Source organism: Diabrotica virgifera, chromosome 7 (genome assembly GCF_917563875.1).
Source record: "Diabrotica virgifera virgifera chromosome 7, PGI_DIABVI_V3a".
Taxonomy (NCBI): Eukaryota; Metazoa; Arthropoda; class Insecta; order Coleoptera; family Chrysomelidae; genus Diabrotica; species Diabrotica virgifera.
In genome coordinates, this window is record NC_065449.1 from 233,628,580 (window position 1) to 233,656,390 (window position 27,811).

Sequence of the window (27,811 nt, forward strand, 5' to 3'; positions counted from 1 at the left end):
CTGATGACACCGTGTTAGTAGCAGAGTGCGAAGACGACCTACAAAGATTACTGCACGAATTCAACATTAGCGCAAAAGAAATGAATATGAAAATATCAGCCCAAAAACAAAAAGCTTAGTAATATCCAAAGAACCAATAAGATGCCAGTTGGACTTAGACAATAAAAGTAAATACCTGGGAATTAATCTATCAGCCGACAATAATATCGAAGAAGAGGTTAAAGACTAATAATTAAAGCCAGTAGAACGGCCGGATGCCTAAATGACACAATTTGGAAAAACAAATACCTTAGAGTGGAATCAAAGGACCGAATATATAAGTCATTTGACTGAAGTTATTAGACCAGTTATGACTTACACTGCCGAAACAAGACCAGATGCAAGCAAAATACAAAGATGTCTGGATACCAACAAAATGAAGATTTTAAGAAGGATTTCTGGAAAAGGACTACGGGACAGGGTAAGAAGTGAGGAAATCAGATGCATATGTGGGGTAGACAATATAAATACCTGGGTAAAGAATAGAAAAGAAGAGTGGAATCAACACATAAGCAGGATGTCTGAATCAAGGATAATAAGAATAGCCAGGGACAAGTCACCGTTAGGCCGAAGAAGTATAGGATGCCCAAGGAAAAGATGGAATGACAATTTAGGGACAGAATGAAAGGCACCGTTGAAGAAAAACAGGCAGTACTGCCTATATAAAAGAAAAAGTAGAAGAAGAAATTCTTTAGGTAGATTTTTGGTAGTATAATGTGCTTCTTTGGAGTTTTACTGAAGATTATTGTTTTCGTTTTAGTGGGAGAAAATTCTAGGCCAGTAGTGTTTGACCAATTCTCTAATTTCTAAATGACTAGTGGGTTAAGTGATTTAGCGATGTCATTGATTGCAATAAGGAAAAGTGCAACGAGTAGACCATTGAGGAATGTCGTTTAATTGGATTTTTGAGTCTAAAAGGACGTTATCTATTCGAATAAGTTTCGGTTATATAGGAAATTACTAATAAATTTTATGTTTCCTGGAATTGACCAACTTAATAGAATTCTTATATCTAATCCCCAAATCGCACGCGTTATACAATATAATAAAAGATAGCCATAAGCCAAACATACTTTATCACATCCAAATTACCCATGAATTACAGATTCAATATCCACTAGGTTGTCTAATGTAGATGTGGACTTTCTAAATCCACTTTGTATAAGGCTAGGTAGCTATAATATCAATAAGTCTAATACTATTTAGTATCTATCAAGTGGATAAACTGATTAATTGTAGCAAGTTTTATTCCATTCAGTTTTTTGACTAAGCTAATACTTTTCGAGTTATTTGAGAGTGAATATGTTCGTTTTTTAACAAAAAAATACACGTTCTTAGACGGTTTTACGCAAATAACACAACTAGTAAGTATTTTATCGAAAAAGGTATTCAATAAAAATATACTTTATAAAAAATTAAAAAAAAAATGTCTGTATAAAATCTTTATACTCAGTAGAAGCAGAGTTGTAGCTAAAAAAGTAAGTTCTTATTCGTCAAATTCCACATCGAATATTTCAACGTGAAATAACCAAAAAATAAAGCACATTTCTTTAAAAAAGCTTTGTTTTTGTTTTTAAAAAAGTTTCTAGCATTAAAGTAAGCACGTTACCCTGAAAATAAAGTTGGTCCTTTTTTGTAAAAGATAGTTTTAAAAAAGCGTGAAAATCACCCTCTAAAAGGGAACTTGCATAACATTTTTATTTCGAAAGAGATGCTATAAATTTGCTAACTCATCGCAACTTTTTTAAAGTGTTTAAAAAGCTTTGTTTTTAAAAATGTTTCTAGCATAAAGTAAGCACGTTACGCTGAAAATAAAGTTGGTCCTTTTTTGTAAAAATAGTTTTAAAAAAGCGTGAAAATCACCCTCTAAAAGGGAACTTGCATAAAATTTTTATTTCGAAAGAGATGCTATAAATTTGCTATAAATCACAACAGCACACGATTTAAAAAGAAAAAAAGTAGTTTGTGTTTTTCGTTTGGCCCCTCAAGACGAATAAAATCAAATTATTGTTACCGCTTCACAAGTGACTTTACTTATGTATTGTTTATAATACACATGATCTGTAAATTTCATCGTAAATTTAGTTTTACAGTATTTTTTTTTTATTTTGAAAAAAATGCCTTTTTTTTAAATAACTTGTGATACGAAATATCCCAAAGTTTAAAGGTTTTGGTTTTCTGAATATTTTGTTTTTCTGTAATACAAAAATTGGTTAAGATATGGCTGTTCCGAATTTGCATATACTCGTGATTAGTGACTCATTGAAGCCCTTTTAACTACAGCCTTTCAAAAATAAGCACTATGAACCGATGAAACTTACAGATCCTCTATAATAAGCATACATACGTAAAGTAACTTATGAAGCGCTACTGATTAATTTCATTTGAGATGCTAATTAGGTGATTTTTAGATATTTTTTACAAAAAAAAAAGGATCAACTTATTTTGTGCGCAAAAGCTTATTTTGTGCGCAAGCTTATTTTAAACTTTTTAAAAAAGTTATGATGAGTTTTCCCCGAAAAGTTCTTAATTTTTTGGTTATTTCATGTAGAAATATTCAATTTTGAATTTGACAAATAATAAGAACCTACTTTTCATTAGCTATAACTCTGCTTTTACTGGGTCTACGACTTCATAATATGTCATATTTATATAAAACATTTTTTTCACTTTTTGATAAGCTGTATTTTTGCTATGAATGTTTTTTTGGTGAAATACTTCCTTTTTTAGTTATTTGCGAAAATCCGTCTAAAAACGTACTATTTTTTGAGAAATGAATATATTCACTCGCAAATTTTTTTTTTTTTTTTTATTATTAACTCCATTGAGTACAACAATCTGCCCATTGGGCATTAAGCATTTGTTATGGTAAAAAATATAGACATGTAGAGAGTTACTCCAGTGAGTAACCTCTTTACAATTCTAAAACTAAAATTTTATCAGTCTGAATACACTTTTGATTACGTTCAGTTGGTTAAGTCGGACGGCAGTTGCCGTTTTAGTCTACGCACTTCAAAGACGTCCCGCACATTTAATTGTCTGGCAAACGCATTAGGATGCACTAACACTGGTTCAAAGTATTTAACACTAAAACGTTGTATGGCTTCTTTCACGGATTCTAGGGGGATGTCGTGTTGAATCACCTCGTTGGATACATAGTATGGCGCATTGACTATGGAACGCAGCACCTTGTTTTGAAATCTCTGTAAGATGTTTGTATTGGAGACGCTAGCAGTGCCCCATAGCTGAATTCCATAAGTCCATATGGGCTTGAGGATGGACTTGTAGAGTAAAATTTTGTTATCCAGAGATAGTTTGGAATTGCGTCCAATGAGCCAATACATATTTCTCAATTTAAGTCCAAGCTGTTTTCGTTTTGTAAAAATATGTTTTTTCCAAGTAAGGCGGCGGTCCAAGTGCATGCCAAGATATTTGGCGTCCTCGGATTGAGGAATTAGACAATTATCAATATATACAGGGGGGCATGTTTCTCTGCGTAGCGTGAATGTTACATGTAATGATTTAGTTCCATTAGATTTGATGCGCCATACTTTCATCCATTGCTGAATTCTATTTAGGTTTGATTGAAGATTCCTTGATGCTGTTGTTGGATCTGTGTGGGATGCCAGGATAGCAGTGTCGTCTGCATACGTTGCAACTGTAGTTGTACTAGATGTTGGAATGTCCGCTGTGTATAAAAGATACAGAATTGGGCCGAGAACGCTGCCTTGTGGGATGCCTGAGTGAATGGGATATATCTTGGTGTGCTCGGTACCGTGCTTCACAAGGAAGTGTCTATTTTCTATGTAGGATTTTAAGAGCTGGAAGTGAGGATAGGGTAGGAGCTTCTTTAATTTTATTTGTAGCCCTATGTGCCATACCTTGTCAAAAGCCTGAGATATGTCAAGGAAAGCAGCAGAACAGTATCTTTTGGAGTTAAAATCCTCGTTTATTTGGTTGAGTAGCCTATGCACTTGTTCTATGGTTCCGTGTTTGTCTCGGAAACCGAATTGGTGTTCTGGAATTATTTTATTTTCGTCTATTATCGTTTTCAACCTTTTTACGTACATTTTTTCAAAGACTTTGCTAATCATAGGCAAAAGGCTTATAGGCCGGTATGAAGATGCATTTTCCGGTCTTTTTCCTGGTTTAAGGATCATTAGGATTTGTGCCACTTTCCATGAACTAGGGAAGTACTTTAGACGCAGAATTGCATTAAATATAAAGGTGATTAGTTTTATGCACTTATCCGAGACTTCTTTTAGAATCTTGCCAGAGATTAGGTCAAATCCAGGGGCTTTTTTGATGTTGATTTCATCTATTATTGTTTGTTTTACTTGGTTGACTGTAAATTTCGTGTGGGGCAGATCCATTTGAAACGGTGCTGTTAGGAATCTGGTTAGTTCTGTTTCTTCCTCTGTAGATACTGTAGAAGGGTATGGCGTAAATACTTTTTGAAGGTGCTTGCCAAAAAGATCAGCTTTTTCTTTGTCGTTCCTAGCCCAGGTGTTTGCCTCATCTTTGATTGGTGGGTTATGCTGTTGGGGCCGTTTGAGCTTTTTCGTGGCTTTCCAGAGTGAATAATCTGTAGCTTCAGTTGGTGTTAAATTTTCTAAATATTCTTGTATTCCATGGTTTTCTTCTTCATGGATTAATTCCTTTAATTCCTTTGTTGCTTTGTTAAGTTTTTTCTTATTTTCTGCCGTTCTTGACTGTTGCCAATTTTTACGTAATTGTCGTTTTTCTAAAATTTTTTGCTTAATTGTGGGAGACACATTATTTCTGTTTTGAGATGGTTCGTAGCTGGGAGTCGCGTACCATGCAGCAATTTGTATGCTTTCTGTTAGTTTATCTACAGCTGATTCAAGTTCGAGTTCATTTTTCAAGGACAGATTTAGTGAGATCAGGCTGTCTAGTTTTTCTCTAAATTGGGACCAGTTAGTCTTGGTGTTATGCAAAGTTGGTTGATGTTCTTTGTTTAAGATTTTTTCGGAGATTGTTATTATAAAGGGTGAGTGGTCTGATGATAAATCAAAGCATGATTCAGCTTTACATTTTTTGGTATCGATGCCTTTTGTGATGCAGAAGTCAACGACATCAGGTATTTTGTTTAAATCAGACGGCCAATAAGTTGGTTCGCCAGTAGAAATTTGTTGCAGGTTATTTTCTACCATTGCTTTAGCTAATTCTCTGCCTCTTGGAGTTGTTAGTCTAGAACCCCACATCGGATGTTTTGAATTATAATCTCCACCTGCAATGAATTTGTTCCCTAGAGTGTTAAAATATTTTAGGAAATGTTCTTTTTTAACGACATGTTTAGGTGGGCAGTATAAGGCAGATATTGTTATTGGGCCGTGTGCTTCCTCAATTGTTAAGCTGGTTGCTTGCAGGTAGTCTTTGTTATATTTTTCCATTTCGGAGTGTTTAATAGAATCACGTATAATCATGGCGCTTCCACCGTGAGCTCTACCGTCTGGGTGATTTGTATAATACAACTTGTAGTTGGGAATCCGCATGTAGTGTTTTTCTGTAAAGTGTGTCTCAGAAATTAATAATATATCAATATTTTGATTAAGTATGAATGTTTTGAGTTCTTTAGCCCGTTGATAAAGGCCATTTGCGTTCCAGACTACTATTTTATATTTAAGTTGTGAAGCCATTAAGCAATCTTATTGATGACAGTAGTAAGTAAATTGAGCATTGTGCCCATTTGCTCCATGAGTTTTTGCATCATTTCTTCCAGCTTGGCTAAGTTGTTATTAGGTTGGTTAGGTCCTGGTATTGTTTGGTTGTTATAGCTACACTGTGGTTGATTTTTGTTGACTATTTGAGCATAGGTTAAATCAGGTTGTATTTGTTGAGTATTATTTGTTTGGATATGCGGTTGCATGATTCTTTTCTCTCTGAGTGTAGGATATAGCTTCTGCTGTAGTTGAATGTGAACTTGGCATCCTCTATAGTTAGCCGGGTGGTCACCGTTACAATTGACACATTTTACTTTGTCATCACGTGATTTCCGAGGACAATCTTTTGTTTCGTGATTGCCTGTACATTTTACGCATCTGTGTACTTTGCGGCAGTATGTTTTGGTGTGTCCGTAGTCTTGGCATCTTGTACACTGGGGGATTGTTCTTTTCGTACGAGGAGGTTCGCATTTGATGATATTGTTTCCTAATTTTTCTATTTTATAAACCTCTTTGTTGTTTTCCTTCGATACGATATCAATGAAAAACATTGGCAAGGGGGTTTTTGATACATAATGTTTTATATTGTGAATGTTCACTGCTTCGTGGCCTTGTGCTGCTAGATTTGTCTTTATGTCATTAGTATCTGTACCATGATGCAGTCCTTTTATGACAAACCTGAATGTTTTCTCGCTTTTTGGCCTAAAAGTATGGTATTGAGTATTCCTTTTATCAAGTTCAGTGATCAATTTTTTAAAATGTTCGGCCTCAACGACTTGAACTTTTACTGTTTCATAACTAATGGTTTTAATAGTGTATTTATCTCCTGTGGTTTGTTTCAGTAGATCATGAATGTGTTGGACAACACCTACATTATATATGGTTATCGGTGGGGGCTTGGGTACATGTTTTGTATTGTTTTCTTGATCTTTTGCTTCGTCTTGGCTTTCTTCGTTTTCTTCTGTAAGCATACTATACGAGTTTTTTGTTTCTAGTGGCTTTTGCAGCCAATAATCACTTAATTTTGTTTGTTTCCTGGATATTTCCACTTCGGGACTTCTTATTCTTTTTTTATTTGTTACTTTCTCCCATTTATCTTCAGATTCAGAGTTAGGAGCTGCTTGTTCATTCATGTGTTGGACTACCTGTGGATTTTGTGGATTTTGATATACTAAGTGTTGGGGGAGAGGTAAAGGATTTGGTTGTGAAAGATATTGTGGGAAAATTGGTTGCATTTGAGTAGATGAGCCTGGCATTTGCTGATATATGGCCTGTTGATTTTGATCATGGTAACCCGTTTGGGGCTGTGACATTGACGTAGGAAAAAAATATTGTTGATAAGACATATTATTGTTATTCACCTGATATCCGGATTGATGAGTTGGCACACCATTTCATTTGATATCCCTTTTTAACTCCACTCCACTGGTATGAAATTGTTGGATATTTTCTTCAGTTATTATCACTAATTGCCTTATGATAACTAGCTCGATTCCAAAACACTTATTTACTTTTAAAATGTAAAAATGTAATTAAAAATAAAAACTGAATTTATTTATTTAAACAAGTTTACGGAGACGTTCAAATTACTGATATTAAAACATGTAGGTAATTAAAATCACATTTAAATAATCACATTTTGTACACAAATCGAAATTAACGTTTCGCAAATAAATCGAAAAGTATTTACTTGTGAGGTCAAGAGTAGTGAAAAAAACTCTATAGTCAATTTATATTTTCAACATTTTTGCAGAAACAAAAACAAAAAAAAATTAATACAGATTAATATGATAGTGACTGCTGCGTTAAAATTTTGAATACGGGCCACGTGAAATAACCGCGTGTTCTTGGCTAGTTCCTTGAGTAGGGAGAATTTTACACTTCCCTCTAAGGCTAGTTCCAACAAATTTAAGCTAGGCGCGCCACTATACGGGCAGGTTTTAAAGACAACAAAATAATGCATAGGGTTTCGTATCTTTCCGTATTTATCAATCAACGCTATAACAACAACACAGTACCTAAAAAACACAGACACAGGTGCATTCTCGCATGAATCAAGAATTATTTTGAGACACAATATTTAAAAATGTTATTTTACGATATTCCTTGCGAAAATAGTTATTTCCGCCTACCTCTACCGAAAGTATACTTTTCCGGACCTGAATGTAGGGAGCAAAGTTGTACTTTTCCTCCCTAGAGAGGAAAATACTTTTCCTCCCTAGGGAGGAAAAGTAAAAGTGACGTCATTCATGAAATATAACTTATTGACGCCCTGTAAAACATCTATTTTCTATTACTTAAGTATCTATACATTTTAATGTTTATTTATAAAACACCCAGTATTTTGCAGAATGGTAAAAAACTGTAAATTGTTATTTTGATTTAACAATGTTTACATTAATAATTTGACTTATATTTTACAGTTGACAGTTATATTGTACCTACTTTTTAGTTTTAGTTTTAATAAATTTTGTTGGTTAGTTACATAAATAAATTAAATAAAAATGAAAAATGACTTGTTATTCATTTGAGGAAGGTGGAAAAATCATATGTATAACATGGGAGTAAAGTGCCTTTTCCTCCCTTGAATGATTACTGCCCTCCGCTACGCGTCGGGCAGTAAACTTCATTCTCGGGAGGAAAAGTAGCACTTTCCTCCCTTGTTATACAAATAGGTATTTTCCTAACTAGTGCGGAAAATGATACTTTCAGCACGAGACTGCCGTTGACCCGAACGACGCGACAGCGGAGTTTATTGTCGTTTTATTGTTAATGGCACGTTTAAATAAATTAGAAAAAATAATAAGACTTATCACAGATTGCGGGTTTTTTCACTAAAAACTTACAAATAGACAACAGCAGTCATTTCGTCAACAAATTTAGGAATGAGTTGAAATCGAGAACAGGCCTCTATTTGTTACAGATTTGTCGGATTTTAGTGAAAGGACTAAATTTAGTCCAAAAATCCCATGCGTATTTAGACATCCAGTAATGTATCACAGGTAAATTCTTGTCTGAATCAAAAATTGGTGTTAAAAGAAACTATTAATTAAAAACGTTATTTCACAATATTTTTTGGGAAAAACGCTATTCTCGTTTGTGAAATAACAAAGAGAAAAACTTTATTAAATATTAATCCAAAAAAATAGGATAAAAACTTTTTGTTGACGTACTAAACAAGTCTAGAGGTGTAGATAACAAAAAAAGTAAAACGGAAAGCAAGTAAAAATTTAATTGAATAACAGGCTTGTATTGCCGCAAGCAGTCAACACGTGTAGCAGGACTTTTCAGCGTTTTCTGCAAATCGAATAAGACCACCTTTCCAACTCTCTATTGGGGGACTCGTTGGCGTTTTGTGATTTTCAGCTGAATCGTTTTATTCGTTAATTGCGCGATCGTTGCAAACGCAATTATCTCAGTCGGGCTTTTATTTACTGAATAAATACAGAGAAAATCGCTGAAAATTGACGGTGACGAGCATGAGCAACAGTTTCCCCTCTTTACGTTTTATGTTGTTTCAATTTAAATAGCCTTTGGAATTTTGTTACCTCTCAATATTTGCTCGGTAATTTTGTTTGGAACGTTACGTGTAGAGGAAAAAGCTCTTTAAAACCTTCAAGTCTTGTTCTTGCAATAAATTGAAAAGATACTTCGTATTAATAAAATAAATGGTGCTACAAATTATATTATAGCAGATAATATTCTTCTTCTTCTCCTTCTTTTTCTTATTATTCTTCCTTTTCTTCTTTTTTCTTTTCTTCTTCTTCTTCTTCTTCTTCTTCTTCTTCTTCTTCTTCTTCTTCTTGTAATATGACTATGTCCTGTTTCTTTTTTTACAGTCTTTGCTGCGATCCGGAGCTCCAACTCTCGTACCATTGTTTTTTGGGTCTTTCTATGGGTCGCTTGGTGTTGGGCTTCTGTGTTTTCGCCCAATGCGCCATACATTCAGGGTTCATCTGATCTACGTGGTCTCTCCACATGCGTCGTCGCGCTCTTGTCCATCTCACTACGTCTTGAACGCCTAGCTCTCTCAATGTGTCTTCGTTTCGTATTCTATCTCTGAGTGTGATACCTCTTATGGATCTTAGGGTTTTCATCTCCGTTGTTCTCATTATTTGTTTGGTCTTTGTTGTCTCGGCCCTTGTCTCAGCTGCGTATGTTAGTACGGGTCTAACACATGTCTTATAAATGCGGACTTTGCTTTCAGTGCTCATATATTTATTCCGCCAGGTTATATCCCTCAGGAAACCAGATATTCTCGCTGCTTTCGTTGCCTGCTGTTTTGATTCTTGCCACATATGCCTGTCGCTAGATATTTACACACCTAAGTATCTACAATCCATTACCTGTTCGATTATATTATGGTCGTCCACTACTAATTTACATCTAATTGGGTCCCTGGATATTACCATCGATTGGGTTTTCTCTTTGGATAGTGTCAGGTTATACTTTTCGGCAGTTATTTTGAATTTTTGTAGTAGGCGTTGTAAGTCATCTTCGTTTTCGGCTATGAAGATTGCATCATCTGCGTAGCAAAGTATTCTCATGGTTCGGTTACCCATTTTGTATCCCTGATTCATTATGTTAACACTACCTACATATAACTTCATCCATTATTAAATCAAATAGGCATGGACTGAGGCTGTCCCCTTGTCTAGTGCCTGCATTGATTTTGATTTCTTCCGTGAACCCGTGTGTGGATTTAATTCGTGTTTGGTTGGATCTACTGAGCTCTTTGATTATGTTTCTATACCTCTGACCTATGTTTTTCTTTTCAAGGATAGTGAGCACGTCCTTTAATCGTACTCTGTCGAATGCTTGTTTCAGATCTACAAAGCATGTGAACATGGGCTTGTCGAATTCTATTGATTTCTCAACTAATTGTCGCATTATGGAAATAGCGTCTATCGTAGATCTGTTTGGGCGAAAACCCTGTTGTTCTTCCGATACACCGGCTTTCTTATATATTTCTTTGGATAGAATTTTTGTCAATAGTTTTGATGTAGAATTGAGTAGTGTAATTCCTCGGTAGTTCGTAGGATCTGTCTTTACGCCTTCTTCTTCTAATCCCGATTTAGCCTTACTTCTTTAAGGGAAAAATTATGTCATCCCAGATACATAGAATACCAAAAGGATTCAGCTCTGGTGGGACTCTTTCAGTGTTATCGAGCCCTAGGTGAATGAATACGCCGAAGTATCTTCCAAAAATTTTCGTACGCATCTGGACGGAAAGATTAACACAGCTTTCTTCATAGTATTATAAAGATGTTTATTTAGACCCAGCTTTTTGATGTTTTCTATGAGGTTCTTCGGAATGACTCCAGTAGTATAAAAAACAAGAGATATAAAGTTATTGTCTGGGTACTTTCCATTCTTCATGTCCTCCTTTTTATTTCGATTTCTCTATTAGTCCATTAAAATGTTACATTTTTTAGGCCATACCTTGCATTTCTTAGAGGAGTCAATTTTATTTCTTTAATATGTAGGGGGATCAATAGAAGCTTAAGTTCAAGTTTTTGGGGTCGCCATCCTTGTCCCCCGGTCGCCATCTTGGAAATTGGGTGCAAAGGGGTTTCGCGCTATATCTCGTAAACTACCAACCCTACGGAAAATCTAATTAAACATAAAATGTAGCAAATTAAATTTTCCACAATTTTGTTTCTATGATTTTTTATCGTCAAGTGACCAACAAAAAGATATAACCAAAAATATGTAAATTTTTTTTAACAAGTTTCTTTTGGAGATTTTAACTTTTATTCAGTTCCATTTAAAATAAAATAACATTATATCAATTTTGTAGAGGGTTTTTCAGCGAATAATTTCCACTATAAAGTTGTTTAATTCTATTTATTTATATAGGTTTTACAGCGCTCCAAACTTGACCAGATTCTCGAATGCTCATAGGGATACAATAAAAACAAAAGTTTGGCTTACTTTTCTATCTATATATTTTTTTTATTCATACAATTTATTATGATTTTAACATTCCTATGCTATTATTAATCTGTTTTTGACTTTTCTTCCCACAATAAAACTTATAACTCTAAGCATATATAGAAAAGGCCCAAGAAGTTGTTTGAGGACAAATTCGCCGCTTCAGAAGAAGAATGACGCAACCGCAAAATGCAAAATTCTTAAGCTGAGCAAAAAAACGGTTTTTGATATCAAAATCATAAAGTATGATGAAAATTAGCCATTCACCACACAGTGGTCAGGATCCCGAGATATAAGTGTTTTTTGGGGTGTGCCGCTTGTATATGAAGTAACATAACTTTTTTCCTATTACATATTTTGACTTAAAATTTTCCAAAAAACTTCTTCATGAACTATATTTTATTGTTGTTAAAATTATAAACTAAAAAGTTTGTCACTCAACTTTTTTAAGCATGAAAACATGAAACACATTAAACATGAAACTAACGAAATATGATGACAAAATGTTAATAAATTAACAACTCCTTTTTTAATGTATTTACAGCGTATTTCCAATGTATTTTTTAAAGGAAATATTTACAGCGACCAAAGATACAGCGAGGTAAATTTGAAAAATCATCAAAATTGATTTTTGGCATTTTTGTATAAAATTTATTTTTTTTAACATGTTCCACCAACTCTAGATAAAAATAAACTTCATATTCGGATTCAGCGACCTCAAAAACATAAAAATAGACCAAAATTGATCATTTACCTTAAATTTGATTTTCGTGGTTGGCATAACGGTTAATGCCGCTCGTCTAATATGTAGACAGAAAAGCATTATTTTTCTACGAGAATTCGATAATCTGGTCAAGTTTGGAGCGCTGTAAAACCTAGATAATAAATAAAATTAAACGACTTTATAGTGAAAATTGTTTATTGAAAAATCCTCTACAAAATCGCTATGATGTTATTTTATAGTGAAATGAGCGTAAAAAAAGTTATAACTTCCAAAAGGAAATTTCTTACAAGATTTTCTCTTATTTTTGTTTATAACTTTTTTGTTGGTCACTGTACGATAAAAAGTAGTGATTCAAAATTGTAGAAAATTTAATTTTCTTCATTTTATGTGAAATTAAATTCTCTGTAGGGTAGCTAGTTTACGAGATACAGCGCGAAAGCCCTTTGCACCTCTTTTTCCAAGATGGCGGCCGGGGGATCCTCAACCCCAAAAACTTGAACTTAAGCTTCTACTGAATCCCCCTACACATTAAAAAATAAAATTGACTCCTCTAAGAAATGCACACTAAATGTAACATTTCAATGGACTACAAATGTACAGGGTGAGGCAGATAAAGGGCCTATTAGAAATATCTCGAGAACTAAAGGTAAGAAAATCATGAAAATTGTTATATAGGTGTTTTGAGGTGTGAGCTATTTAATGAAAATATTTTGGTCTCCTTGCTACTTCCGGTTATACTGGAAGTTGATTGTTACTTCGTTTTTTTAAATGGGACACCCTGTATATTTTTACATTTTTGGATTCTCCTCGATTTCTTCTTTCTTTAAATATAAGGTTTTGTAATATTATACAGGGTTCATTAAAAGATAATTACGTTTTCTTATTAATTTCGTAGCAACATTCACACCCTGTAGGCTTGTAGTAGTTTGACATAATAAACTCTATTTATCTTCAAATGATTTTTAATATAGTCTTCTATTGTTCACAATTATTAGTATAGCTAAATTTTTCGTTTTAGTGTACAGGGTCGGTCGAAACACGGAATGAGTATTTTCTGAGTTTTCTTAAATGGAATACCCTGTATTTTAGTATTGTAATGAAATGTTGTTTTATGGTACATTTTAATTACTTAAGCACTCCCTATACCCAACTGCTTTAATTTGTGAGTTATTGGTGATTCAAGCAAAACATTAATTGCAACACAAAATATGTGAAATTGTATTAGCTTGGCCGTGAAAATATTAAATCACAAATAATTTTTTTGGAAATAAATACATATTAATCTAGACTGATACATAAAATTGCCAATAATGGCTGAACTGTCAAAATACCATCGAAGTTAAGATTGTTGGTTCGATTAACAAATAAGCACAAATTAAAGCAGTTAGGTATAGGGAATGCTTAAGAAATAAAAACGTACCATGAAATATCATTTCATTACAATACTAAAATATAGGGTGTTCCATTTAAGAAAACTCAGAAAATACTCATTCCGAGTTTAGACCCACCCTGTATACTCAAATTAAAAATTTAGCTATACTAATAATTGCTAATAATAGTAGGGTATATTACCCATATTAAGCTGCACCCCCCACCATCGCGAATAAAGTTCGGACTAGGCAAAAAATTTAGTGCTATTTATGTGCTAATTAGTTGCTCTATTCCGAATTTTGTTGCTCAAACCGTTTACCAGGAAATCGCGTTGAAAGTGAGGGGGTGCAGGTTAATGTAAAGCTGCACCCACCCACACCGAAAAAAGCTCAAACTTCTTGATTTTTTTTGGTGATAAATTTAGTGCTATTTATGTGCTAATTAGTTGCTCTATTCCGAATTTTGTTGCTCAAACCGTTTACCAGGAAATTGCGTTGAAAGTGGGGGGGTGCAGGTTTATGTAAAGCTGCACCCACCCACACCGAAAAAAGCTCAAACCTCTTGATTTTTTTGGTGATAAATTTAGTGCTATTTATGTGCTAATTAGTTGCTCTATTCCGAATTTTGTTGCTCAAACCGTTTACCAGGAAATCGCGTTGAAAGTGGGGGGTGCAGGTTAATGGCAAGCTGCACCCACCCACACCGAAAAAAGCTCAAACTTCTTGATTTTTTTGGTGATAAATTTAGTGCTATTTATGTGCTAATTAGTTGCTCTATTCCAAATTTTGTTGCTCAAACCGTTTACCAGGAAATCGCGTTGAAAGTGGGGGGTGCAGGTTAATGGAAAGCTGCACCCACCCACACCGAAAAAAGTTCAAACTTATTGATTTTTTTTGATGATAAATTTAGTGCTATTTATGTGCTAATTAGTTGCTCTATTCCGAATTTTGTTGCTCAAACCGTTGACCAGGAAATCGCGTTCAAAGTGGGGGGGTCCAGCTTAATGGCAAGCTGGCTGCACCCATTCACACCGAAAAAAGTTCAAACTTATTGATTTTTTTGGTGATAAATTTAGTGCTATTTATGTGCTAATTAGTTGCTATAATCCAAATTTTGTTGCTCAAACCGTTGACCAAGAAATCGCGTTGAAAGTGGGGGGGTGCAAGTTAATGGCAAGTTGCACCCACCCATACCGAAAAAAGCTCAAACTTCTTGATTTTTTTGGTGAAAAATTTAGTGCTATTTATGTGCTAATTACTTGCTCTATTCCGAATTTTGTTGCTCAAACCGTTGACAAGGAAATCGCGTTCAAAGTGGGGGGTCCAGCTTAAGGGCAAGCTGCACCCACTTACACCGAAAAAAGTTCAAACTTATTGATTTTTTTGGTGATAAATTTAGTGCTATGTATGTGCAAATTAGTTGCTCTATTCCGAATTTTGTTGCTCAAACCGTTGACCAGGAAATCGCGTTCAAAGTGGGGGGGGGTCCAGCTTAATGGCAAGCTGCACCCACTTACACCGAAAAAAGTTCAAACTTATTGATTTTTTTGGTGATAAATTTAGTGCTATTTATGTGCTAATTAGTTGCTATAATCCGAATTTTGTTTCTCAAACCGTTGACCGAGAAATCGCGTTGAAATTGGGGGGGTGCAAGTTAATGGCAAGTTGCACCCACCCACACCGAAAAAAGCTCAAACTTCTTGATTTTTTTGGTGAAAAATTGAGTGCTATTTATGTGCTAATTACTTGCTTTATTCCGAATTTTGTTGCTCAAACCGTTGACCAGGAAATCGCGTTCAAAGTGGGGGGTCCAGCTTAAGGGCAAGCTGCACCCACTCACACCGAGAAAAGCTAAAACTTCTTGATTTTTTGGTAAAAATTTAGTGCTATTTATGTGCTAATTAGTTGCTCTATTCCGAATTTGGTTGCTCAAACCGTTGACCAGGAAATCGCGTTGAAAGTGAGGCGGGGCCAGCTTCTCATTAGACGCAAAACGAAACACTTCTATGTTCACTAAAACAATGAGCAATAAAATCAGATAGCGGTATAATTCGATGGTACGTGTTCCCTACATTATTTTAGTACAAAATAATATGTACGAGTAACTTATTTATTTAACATACAACAGAGACACATATAGCGCGGAGTAAGGTCGGGTGGGATAAACTAATGCATTTGCAAGTTCTACGGTTAGCAACAAAATCGGATACCGATATATTTCGATAGTATGTATCATCATCATCATCATCCAACCCTTTTCGTTCACTGCTGGACATAGGCCTCCCTCATTTTTGTCCATTGTGCTCTATTTTGAGCACTTTGCATCCAATTTCTTGACATTTTCTTGAGCTCATCAGTCCAACGAGTAGGTGGTCTTCCTCTACTTCTTTTGTCTAATCTCCGCCTCCACTCAAGTAATCTCTTCGTCCACCCCCATCACTGATTCAGGCGACGTGTCCGGCCCAGTTCCATTTCAGGGTGGCAATTCGGGAAATTACATGGGTAACTCCTGTTCTTCGCCTTAAGTCTTCATTTGTAACTCGGTCACGAAGCGATATACTCAGCATTGACCTTTCCATTTTCCTCTGGGCTATTTGCAGCATTTTAGAAGTTGTAGCTGTCAATGTCAAAGTTTCGGCACCATAAGTCATCATAGGCAACACAAATTGGTCAAATGTTTTACGTTTTAGAGAAATTGGTATTTTGCTTTTAAAGATTTCTTTTAGATTTCCATAGGCTGCCCATGGTAGGTTTATTCTTCTTCGTAGTTCGCATGTTTCGTTGCCTCTTATGATCTTTATTTCGTGTCCAAGGTATATGTATTTTTTCACTAGCTCTACATCGTTGTCTCCAGTATTGATATTTCCGCTAGGTACTAGGTTTGTTATGAATTTTGTTTTGGAGATGTTTATTTTAAGACCTACACTGGCATACACTAACTGAAGTTCATGTAGCATTGTACATATCTCCTTGAGGTTGTCAGATAATAAAACTATGTCGTCTACGAATTGCAAATTTGTTAATCTTCTTCCGTCAATATTCAGGTCTGGCTCTTCCCAGTTAAGTTTTATTCAAGCTTATTCTAGTACTGCGGTAAACAGTTTAGGCGATAAGTTATCTCCCTGTCAGACTCCTCTGCCGATTAGGATATGGTCCGTGTTTTATGTAGTTTCGCCGACATAGTTGCGTTCTTGTATGTATTGTAAATTAACCTTGTGTATCGGTAGTCAATGCGGCATGCTTGTAGTGCTTTCAGAATTTTGTCAAATTCTACCGTGTCAAAGGCTTTATGGAAATCTACAAAAATCAAAACGAGTGGTCGATTTTATTCGATAGTCTTTTCTATTACGTTTTAATGCTCTGTAGGTGATCATTTGTTCCAAATGCGGTACGAAATCCCGCTTGCTCCATTGGCTGGTAGAAATCAAGATTTTCTCTTAACTTATCTTAATGTATACTCGCATTTGTTCTATGTAAACTTTTGAAATTTCTATACATATTCGTCTATAGTTCATTTATTATATTATACTATCATTTATTACATTAACACTTTTTAATCGCATTATTAATTGATGCTGAGCTTGTATTTTGTCCCTAAACTCTTTTTCTGTTAGTCATTTTCATTTTCAGTATTACATATTATTAGTCCATGTGGTGAGACCGCTCCCGTCTGGAATAATTTCTGATTCGGTTTCTTTGTGGATTCCTATTCAAGAATGTCCCCTTTAAATAAATCTGAAGGGTGCCGGATGGAATTTTTGGGCAGAAATTCTTTAAACAATTTAAAAAAAAATAAAAAAAGATCACGTTTTTTTGCTCTAAAACATATATTTTTAGGTTTTTTGGCTCATTCTAAACAAAAAAGTTATCTTGTAATTTTTCTTAAAAATTGATAGTTTTCGAGCAGCTGCTTCACAAGCAGAGTGAAGCTTAGTCTTCAATATCTCACTTCCTTTAATTTTACTGGAAATACTGCGTAATTTTATTATAACTGTACGTAAGGCAGAAATGTTTAGTGCTTATTCTTCATCCTCCTCAGTTTGGTCTTTATGTTCTTCATACTGCTGTTCTCGTCCATGATTGCCAGTTTCACTGTGTAATAAGGTCTTTAATAAATCTTGTACATCAAGGTTCAAAATGTGAGCAAAGCACCTAAAATGTTGATTGTCTGAATCGAAGTGTGGCAGCTGTTTGCCCAATTCATACATATTTACATTTGGTACTTGCAGTTGCGTTGTCGACCGTGATACGCTGTATTTTATCAAATATAGTCCGTCCGCTATAACTTTTCCCATGCGGTACGATTCATTTTCAATCAAATTAAGTCAAAACAGAAAGTGAAACGTACGCCGATGTGTGTAGTATATAGTATACAGTATACAAAATGTATATACACATCGACGTTCGTTTCAATTTATGTTTTGACTTAATTTGATTGAAAATGAATCGTACCGCATGGGAAAACTTATAGCGGACGGACTTTTATTGATAAAATACAGCGTATTACGGTCGACAACGCAACTGCAAGTACCAAATGTAAATATGTATGAATTGGGCAAACAGCTGCCACACTTCGATTCAGACAATCAACATTTTAGGTGCTTTGCTCACATTTTGAACCTTGATGTACAAGATTTATTAAAGACCTTATTACACAGTGAAACTGGCAATCATGGACGAGAACAGCAGTATGAAGAACATAAAGACCAAACTGAGGAGGATGAAGAATAAGCACTAAACATTTCTGCCTTACGTACAGTTATAGTAAAATTACGCAGTATTTCCAGTAAAATTAAAGGAAGTGAGATATTGAAGACTAAGTTTCACTCTGCTTGTGAAGCAGCTGCTCGAAAACTATCAATTTTTAAGAAAAATTACAAGATAACTTTCTTGTTTAGAATGAGCCAAAAAACCTAAAAATATATGTTTTAGGGCAAACAAACGTGATCTTTTATATATTTTTTAATTGTTTAAACAATTTCTGCCCAAAAATTCCGCCCAAAGGGGACATTCTTGAATAGGAATCCACAAAGAAACCGAATCAGAAATTATTCCAGACGGGAGCGGTCTCACCACATGGACTAATAATATGTAATACTGAAAATGAAAATGACTAACAGAAAAAGAGTTTAGGGACAAAATACAAGCTCAGCATCAATTAATAATGCGATTAAAAAGTGTTAATGTAATAAATGATAGTATAATATAATAAATGAACTATAGACGAATATGTATAGAAATTTCAAAAGTTTACATAGAACAAATGCGAGTATACATTAAGATAAGGTAAGATAAAATCTTGATTTCTACCAGCCAATGGAGCAAGCGGGATTTCGTATCGCATTTGGAACAAATGATCACCTACAGAGCATTAAAACGGTAATAGAAAAGACTATCGAATAAAATCGACCACTCGTTTTGGTTTTTGTAGATTTCCATAAAGCCTTTGACACGGTAGAATTTGACAAAATTCTGAAAGCACCACAAGCATGCCGCATTGACTACCGATACACAAGGTTAATTTACAATACATACAAGAACGCAACTATGTCGGCGAAACTACATAAAACACGAACCATATCCTAATCGGCAGAGGAGTCTGACAGGGAGATAACTTATCGCCTAAACTGTTTACCGCAGTACTAGAATAGGCTTGAATAAAACTTAACTGGGAAGAGCCAGACCTGAATATTGACGGAAGAAGATTAACAAATTTGCAATTCGTAGACGACATAGTTTTATTCTCTGACAATCTCAAGGAGATATGTACAATGCTACATGAACTTCAGTTAGTGTATGCCAGTGTAGGTCTTAAAATATACATCTCCAAAACAAAATTCATGACAAACCTAGTACCTAGCGGAAATATCAATACTGGAGACAACGATGTAGAGCTAGTGAAAAAATACATATACCTTGGACACGAAATAAAGATCACAAGAGACAACCAAACATGCGAACTATGAAGAAGAATAAACCTACCATGGGCAGCCTATGGAAATCTAAAAGAAATCTTTAAAAGCGATGTACCAATTTCTCTAAAACATAAATCATTTGACCAATTTGTGTTGCCTATGATGACCTATGGTGCCGAAACTTTGACATTGACAGCTACAACTTCTAAAATGCTGCAAATAGCCCAGAGGAAAATGGAAAGGTCAATGCTGAGTATATCGCTTCGTGACCGAGTTAGAAATGAAGACTTAAGGCGAAGAACAAGAGTTACCCATGTAATTTTCCGAATTGCCACCCTGAAATGGAACTGGGCCGGACACGTCGCCCGAATCAGTGATGGGGGTGGACGAAGAGATTACTTGAGTGGAGGCCGGGATTAGACAAAAGAAGTAGAGGAAGACCTCCTACTCGTTGGACTGATGAGCTCAAGAAAATGTCAAGAAATTGGATGCAAAGTGCTCAAAATAGAGCACAATGGACAAAAATGAGGGAGGCCTATGTCCAGCAGTGAACGAAAAGGGTTGGATGATGATGATGATGATGATACGTACTATCGAAATATATCGGTATCCGATTTTGTTGCTAACCGTAGAACTTGCAAATGCAGTAGTTTATCCCACCCGACCTTACTCCGCGCTATATGTGTCTCTGTTGTATGTTAAATAAATAAGTTACTCGTACATATTATTTTGTACTAAAATAATGTAGGGAACACGTACCATCGAATTATACCGCTATCTGATTTTATTGCTCATTGTTTTAGTGAACATACAAGTGTTTCGTTGTGCGTCTAATGAGAAGCTGGCCCCGCCCCACTTTCAACGCGATTTCCTGGTCAACGGTTTGAGCAACAAAATTCGGATTAAAGCAACTAATTATCACATAAATAGCACTAAATTTATCACCAAAAAAAATCAATAAGTTTGAACTTTTTTCGGTGTGAGTGGGTGCAGTTTGCCATTAAGCTGGACCCCCCCAATTTGAACGCGATTTCCTGGTAAACGGTTTGAGCAGCAAAATTCGGAATAGAGCAACTAATTAGCACATAAATAGCACTAAATTTATCACCAAAAAAATCAAGAAGTTTGAGCTTTTTTCGGTGTGGGTGGGTGCAGCTTGCCATTAACCTGCACCCCCCCCACTTTCAACGCGATTTCCTGGTAAACGGTTTGAGCAACAAAATTCGGAATAGAGCAACTAATTAGCACATAAATAGCACTAAATTTATCACCAAAAAAAATCAAGAAGTTTGAGTTTTTTTCGGTGTGGGTGGGTGCAGCTTGCCATTAACCTGCACCCCCCCCCCCCCCCCACTTTCAACGCGATTTCCTGGTAAACGGTTTGAGCAACAAAATTCGAAATAGAGCAAATAATTAGCACATAAATAGCACTAAATTTATCACCAAAAAAAATCAAGAAGTTTGAGCTTTTTTCGGTGTGGGTGGGTGCAGCTTTACATTAACGTGCACCCCCCCCCCCCCCCACTTTCAACGCGATTTCCTGGTAAACGGTTTGAGCAACAAAATTCGGAATAGAGCAACTAATTAGCACATAAATAGCACTAAATTTATCACCAAAAAAATCTAGAAGTTTGAGCTTTTTTCGGTGTGGGTGGGTGCAGCTTGCCATTAACCTGCACCCCCCACTTTCAACGCGATTCCTTGGTCAACGGTTTGAGTAACAAAATTCGGATTAGAGCAACTAATTAGCACATAAATAGCACTAAATTTTTTGCCTAGTCCGAACTTTATTCGCGATGGTGGGGGGTGCAGCTTAATATGGGTTACTATATTGAAAATCATTTGTACATAAATAGAGTTTACTATGTCAAACTACTACAATCCTACAGGGTGTGAATATTGCTACGAAATTAATAAGAAAACGTAATTATCTTTTAACCTACCCTGTATAATGTTACAAAACATTATATTTTAAGAAAGAAGAAATCGAGGAGAATCCAAAAATGTCAAAATATACAGGATGTCCCATTTAAAAAAACGAAGTTATAAGCAACTTCCGGTATAACCGGAAATACCAAGTAGATGAAAATATTTTCATTAAATAGACCAGCCTTCAAAACCCCATTATTCCAATTTTCATAATTCAGTTACCTTTAGTTCTCGAGATATTTATAATAGGCCCTTTATCTGCCTCACCCTATATATACTTAGTGATTTTTTCGTTCTGCTTAACGCGCAGATTATTTTTGTTATGTATCACCACATCTATTAATATTGTTTGCCTAGTAAGTTTAATAACTAGTATGAGATCCGGTCTATTGTCTGCCACTGGTGGGTGTGTGAGCACAGTACGATTCCAGCAAAGCTTGTAGCTGTCATTTACAAGCATTCTATCAGGGAAGTATTGATAATAGTCATACGGGAGATGGCCGGTTTGGAGAAGTCCAAATTTTATAACTAGTTCTTGGTGAAGAATCTTTAATACTAGTTGTTGGTAGAATGTATCTTTTTCTAATATATCTTCATTGATGGTATATACTTTTTTAATTTTTTAATTTTTTGTCTGGAGATGGTTAGATTCGCAGTTACTATTCTTTCATTGAATGGTTTCCAACTGGATATTTTGTTTTTGTTTTATTTAATAGGTATCTATACCCTTGTCTTGTCTTGTGGTGTGACTCTAAAAATCTCTACAACTCTTTAATGACAGACATTGATATTTTTTTTCTTTTAAGTCCTTTCTTCTTCCGTTTTTCAGGGCAGGCCTATACGTTTCATGTTGTAAATTTCACAGTCATGTTTCATCGCCTTTTCTTCGTGGTCGTTGTCCAAGTATTTCATTTGTTATTGCCTATAATTTTTAACTTTCGGCGAATACCTAGAAAAAGTTTTCAAACTCATACCAGCTGCTGCAGATAATAACGATCAAGAAATCTACAATTTTCTAAACAACCAAACACCGGCAGGAGAAAACGCACTACACGTATCACCCAAAGAAGTTCAAAACATAATCAACAATAATCTAACAAAAAAGAAAACACCTGGTTACGACTTAATCACAGGTGAGATAATTAAAAATCTACCTTCCAATGCAATTAAAATTCTAACTCAATGGTGTAATGCAGTATTAAGGCTAAAACACTTCCCAATCCAATGGAAAATTGCGGAAATTATCCTTATACAAAAATCAGGAAAACCTCCAAATGAGCCCACTTCATATCGACCAATTAGTTTAATGCCAGTAATGTCTAAGATCATGGAAAAAAATAATAGAAAAAAGACTTCTAAAAATATTAACAAACAGAAATATGATACCCGACCATCAATTTGGCTTTAGGAAAGAGCATGGTACCGTCGAACAAGTTCATAGAGTGGTCAACGTTATAAACAAAACATTATAAGAAAAAAGTTACTGTTCAGCAGCATTCCTCGATGTTAGCCAGGCTGTTGATAATGTTTGGCATCAAGCACTATTGTATAAACTGAAAAAGAACTAACCAGAAGAACTATATACACTCCTGAAGTCGTATTTATCAGAAAGATACTTTCGAGTGAAGTTTAAGTCAGCCTATCCAAAACTATATCCCATCAGATCAGGGGTACCGCAAGGAAGCGTTCTGGGACCACAACTGTAACTGGTTTACACAGCCGACTTATCCACAAATCGTGATACAATGACCATCACCTTTTCAGACGATACGGCAATCCTAGCAGTACACAAAAATCCCGTCGAATCTGCTGCAAAACTCCAGAGAGTATTAAATCAAATAAATACATGGGCACAAAATTGGAGAAAATTGAATGAGCAAAAATCAAACCATATTATTTTTACAAAACGTCACAGTGAATCACCCACAATAACAACAAATAATAAGGTAATTCCCTCAGTTACCTCTCTAAAATATCTGGGCATGCACTTGGACAGGGGATTAACCTGGAGAACTCATATATAGAACAACAACTGGGCATAAAATTTAGTAAGCATTATTGGCTTCTAGGGCGTAAGTCTAAGCTCACGACAAGAAATAAACTGCTAGTCTACAACACAATATTCAAATCAGTATAGCCATATGGTCTGCAGCTCTGGGGAACAGCATCCAATTCGAATGTATCCATAATTGAGAGATTCCAGTCCAAGGTGTTACGTTCAATCGTCGATGCTCCGAGGTTTGTTACTAACAGGGATATTTACAATGATCTGGAAACGAAAACCGTCAGTGAAGTGATAGTGGAGTTAAGTGCAAAATATATCGTACGTCTTGAAAACTACGCGAATGCGCTTGCAATTAATTTGTTAGACAACAGTCAGGAAACAAAACGGTTAAAGAGACAGACACCATTAGATTTACGGCACAGACATTAATATTGTTAAAACAATAACAGTTTTACAGTAGCTAAGTTAATGTGTGTACATACAGTAATTTAATATTATCTCTATAGAGATGTGTGGCGCTCGTCACAATCTCTTCATGTCATTTTTTTCACAGATAAAATGTTCCTATTGTTATATATGTTGTAACAGATGGCCTAATAAACATAAAAAAATTTAAAAAATTATTTGTGATTCGTTATAATTTTTTTACTAGTAATGGGAGATAGGCCCAATGTCTAAACCCCATTCCTGGAGGGTCAGGTAATTTTTTCTGGGTATATTTCCATATATTATTATTATTGACTGTGTTTCAATAGATACTTGAGGAATAGGTCTTCCTCTTTAATATTTTCAATAAAGCTTTCCGCTTTCAGAAGCCTTGGTTAAAACCTCATTGATCTATTTCATCCACTGTTGAACTTCGTTTGTTACTCTAGAAACTCTGGTCATTTAAAGAGGTTTTGCCCTTCCATTTCTTCTTTTTTGTCAGGACTTTGTAGAACTATTCAGTTACTGCTCACTCAAAAAATATATCCAGAGATAAAAAGCAGTGGAATAAATAAGGATTATGTAACAATTTCATTAGTACTTCTATATTGTGTTTTTTCTTCTTGTATCACCCACTAAGTATACCTTTTGTCCTTAAAGTACAATGAAACCGTGAGGAACAAACCGACACCACTTTACGGTATATTTGTTCTATCTTTAAGATTCTCTGTATTTTTAAAGCAACTAATTGACTCTGTTAAAACATTTAATTGAGTAAACCAGTGGTCCTAATCTCCACAATACAAATGCTTTATTTACTCTGCTTGCTCTGCTCAACAAATATCAGGCCAGGTAAATAATTGTGTTCGGTATTTATTTGGAACAGGTATTTACTCGTATTTTTCGCTCGAAAATAAACGTAATAGTTAAGTGGTAAATGTAAACACTTAAGCTGGAGGGTCTTAACTCCAAGGAAATGGCTATCATTATCGTTATCCTTAATGGTGGGTAGGTGTATCGTGCAACTTGATACTTTAAGCAAAAAAGAGTTATTTCAACTGACTAACCGAAACCGAATCTATGTTGTTTAATATGTTTGTTTGTTAAAACTGTAAATAGAATGATCAATATATATCATTCTATACTCCCGATAGAAGTACATAAAAATCCAATGAGTATCACATAGAAAGCATTACGTAACACTCAAAACTATTTTGAAATATATGTGTAATTCGAAACATAAAGCTGTGGATAATGACCACTAAAAGGGAAAGAGATATTTGCTGTTAAATAAATGTGGCGATTATTCTGAAACTACTTTCTTGTAACATGTCTAATTTAAATATTACCATTATTGTCACAATTTGTATCCTGCAAGTAAAAGAATAAATTTGTTTTTATAATGTTTGGTTTATTTTATTATTTAAACTGTTACCATAATATAATCATAAGGAAGACAATATTTCTTAGTATGTTGTCGAAATGGCTGCTGATGTACAAGTTTTTTGAGTAGTGAAGAAACCTGAAAAATGTGGTAAGTCTACTTTTTTCACACAAGGGTAATTATCTCGTCATCTTCTATTGTTATCCTTTATGATTTTTTGGCCATTCGATCGCTAGACATGCACAGTATTACAATAAAAAAAAAAGATTTTTTAAGGTAGGTGGATTAGACGTATTGTGCAACTTGATACTTTAAGCAAAAAAATATTTTAACTGACTAACTGAAACCAAATCTTCGAATGATCAATATATCATTGCTTATTTCCGATGGAAGGAAATAAAAATCCAGTGAGTATCATATAGAAAGCACTACGTAACACTCAAAACTATTTTGAAATATGTAATTCGAAACAGTAAAGCTGATAAATAATGACCACTAAAAAGGAAAGGAATATTAAATAAAGGTGGCCATTATTCTGAAACTACTTTCTTTTCGCATGTCTAATTTAAATATTACCGTTATTGTCCCAATTTGTATCCTAAATGTAAAAGATTAAGTTTGTTTTTGTAATTTTTGGTTTATTTTATTAAATACACTGTTTCCATAATATATTCATGCCCAAGACAACATTCATTTCTCTTTTTGTTGTCGAAATGGCTGCTGATGTACAAGTTTTTTGGGTAGTGAGGAAACCTGAAATCTGTGGTGAGTCTGCTTATTTTTTCACATAAGGATAATTATCTCGTGATCTTTTATTTTTAACCTTTATGATTTTTTGGCCATTCGATGGTTAGACCATTAAAATGATAACATTTATATTTAACCACATGCTAAGTTTATCGTACTTTCCAAAAATATGGAAATTTACTGAAATCATTATGATGCTTAACCCAGGAAGAAAGTCCAAGGAAGTAACATTTTATCGATTTATTAGCCTACTTCCAACCGTAAGCAAAATTTTTTAAAGATTGCTGCTACAAGGAATATATGTAGAATATAATATTCCCAAAGTTAATACCAAGATATCAGTTTAGTTTTCAGGAAGATCATTTCACTATACAATAATTTTATCGAATGATGAATAAAATATTAAAAATGTTGGCGGAAATTATTAATACACCGCTATATTTCTAGACATCTCTAGAAGCGTTTGACAAAGTCTGGCACGGAGGTCTGCTTTACATAATAGGAGTAGCACTATCCAGTAACTATTTTCTCCTACACAAATCCTTCATATCAAATTGTTTTTTTCTGTGAAATTAATTGAGCAACAATCCAAAGTCTATCGTCTATTCTATCAACTCCGGAGTCCCGCAAAAGTGTTCTCGAGCCGCTGATTTTCAATAATACAATCGGTACCTCTGCTGAAAACGTAGCAATACTAGCTATAAGCGAAGAATCCATACAAGATTAATAAGACCTGCAACATTATAGGGACATACTCAGCGAATGGTGCAAAAAAATGCGAACAAAAGTAAACAAAACAAAATCAACTTACCGCCAAAACATAAACCAGTCACAAGGAGACAGGAGATAACCTGGCTCCAAATCCTACTTCAAAGTAAACCAAAATAGAATAACGTGAGATATAGTATTTCTCTCCTTCACGCCCAAAACCAGGGACACATCCAGCCCCTTGCGTCCGTTGCTGGACATAGGCCTCCCTCATTTTTGTCCATTGCGCTCTATTTTGAGCACTTAATATTTGATTGTAAATAAACATATTTATAGAAAAAAAGAACTTATTGATGTTCTACATTGATCTATGAAATTTGTAAGCACGTGCAGCAATCCCTTTACCGGTCATCTGATACGCTTTTTTAAATATTTGGACTTGCACACACCAACATAGACTATTTTATTTGAATCGACTCTGCGTATAATTACTCGCTGCGTAAAAGTCTCCCGCTCACCCCTAAACTGAATAAATAAACATATTATATTTTTATTATAGGCTATTGATTATGTACTATAGAAAGGAACTACAACGTTAACGGGGTTTTATTGTTTCATATGGTCAATGAATCTCTATATATGAAAAAACCGCGGAGTGCTACCATTTAAAGGGGTGCGTTTTTGAGAAATGGGTGAATTAGTCCCTGGCACAGGTTACATTAGGGTGAGTTCTATGCACTTTTGGTACAAATACGTCTCCATAAAAATTGTTCCTGGTTAAATTTCCTATCAAAATATAACTTTTTAAAGTCAAAGACACTTTTTTTTACAAAAATATATTCAAAAGAAAAAGCACAAAGAAGCCCAAATGAAAGAAATTTTGTTTTTTGTCCCATAACTTTTGTCCACGGGGATATAGGTATAGACATTGCTTCACAGAAAAAAC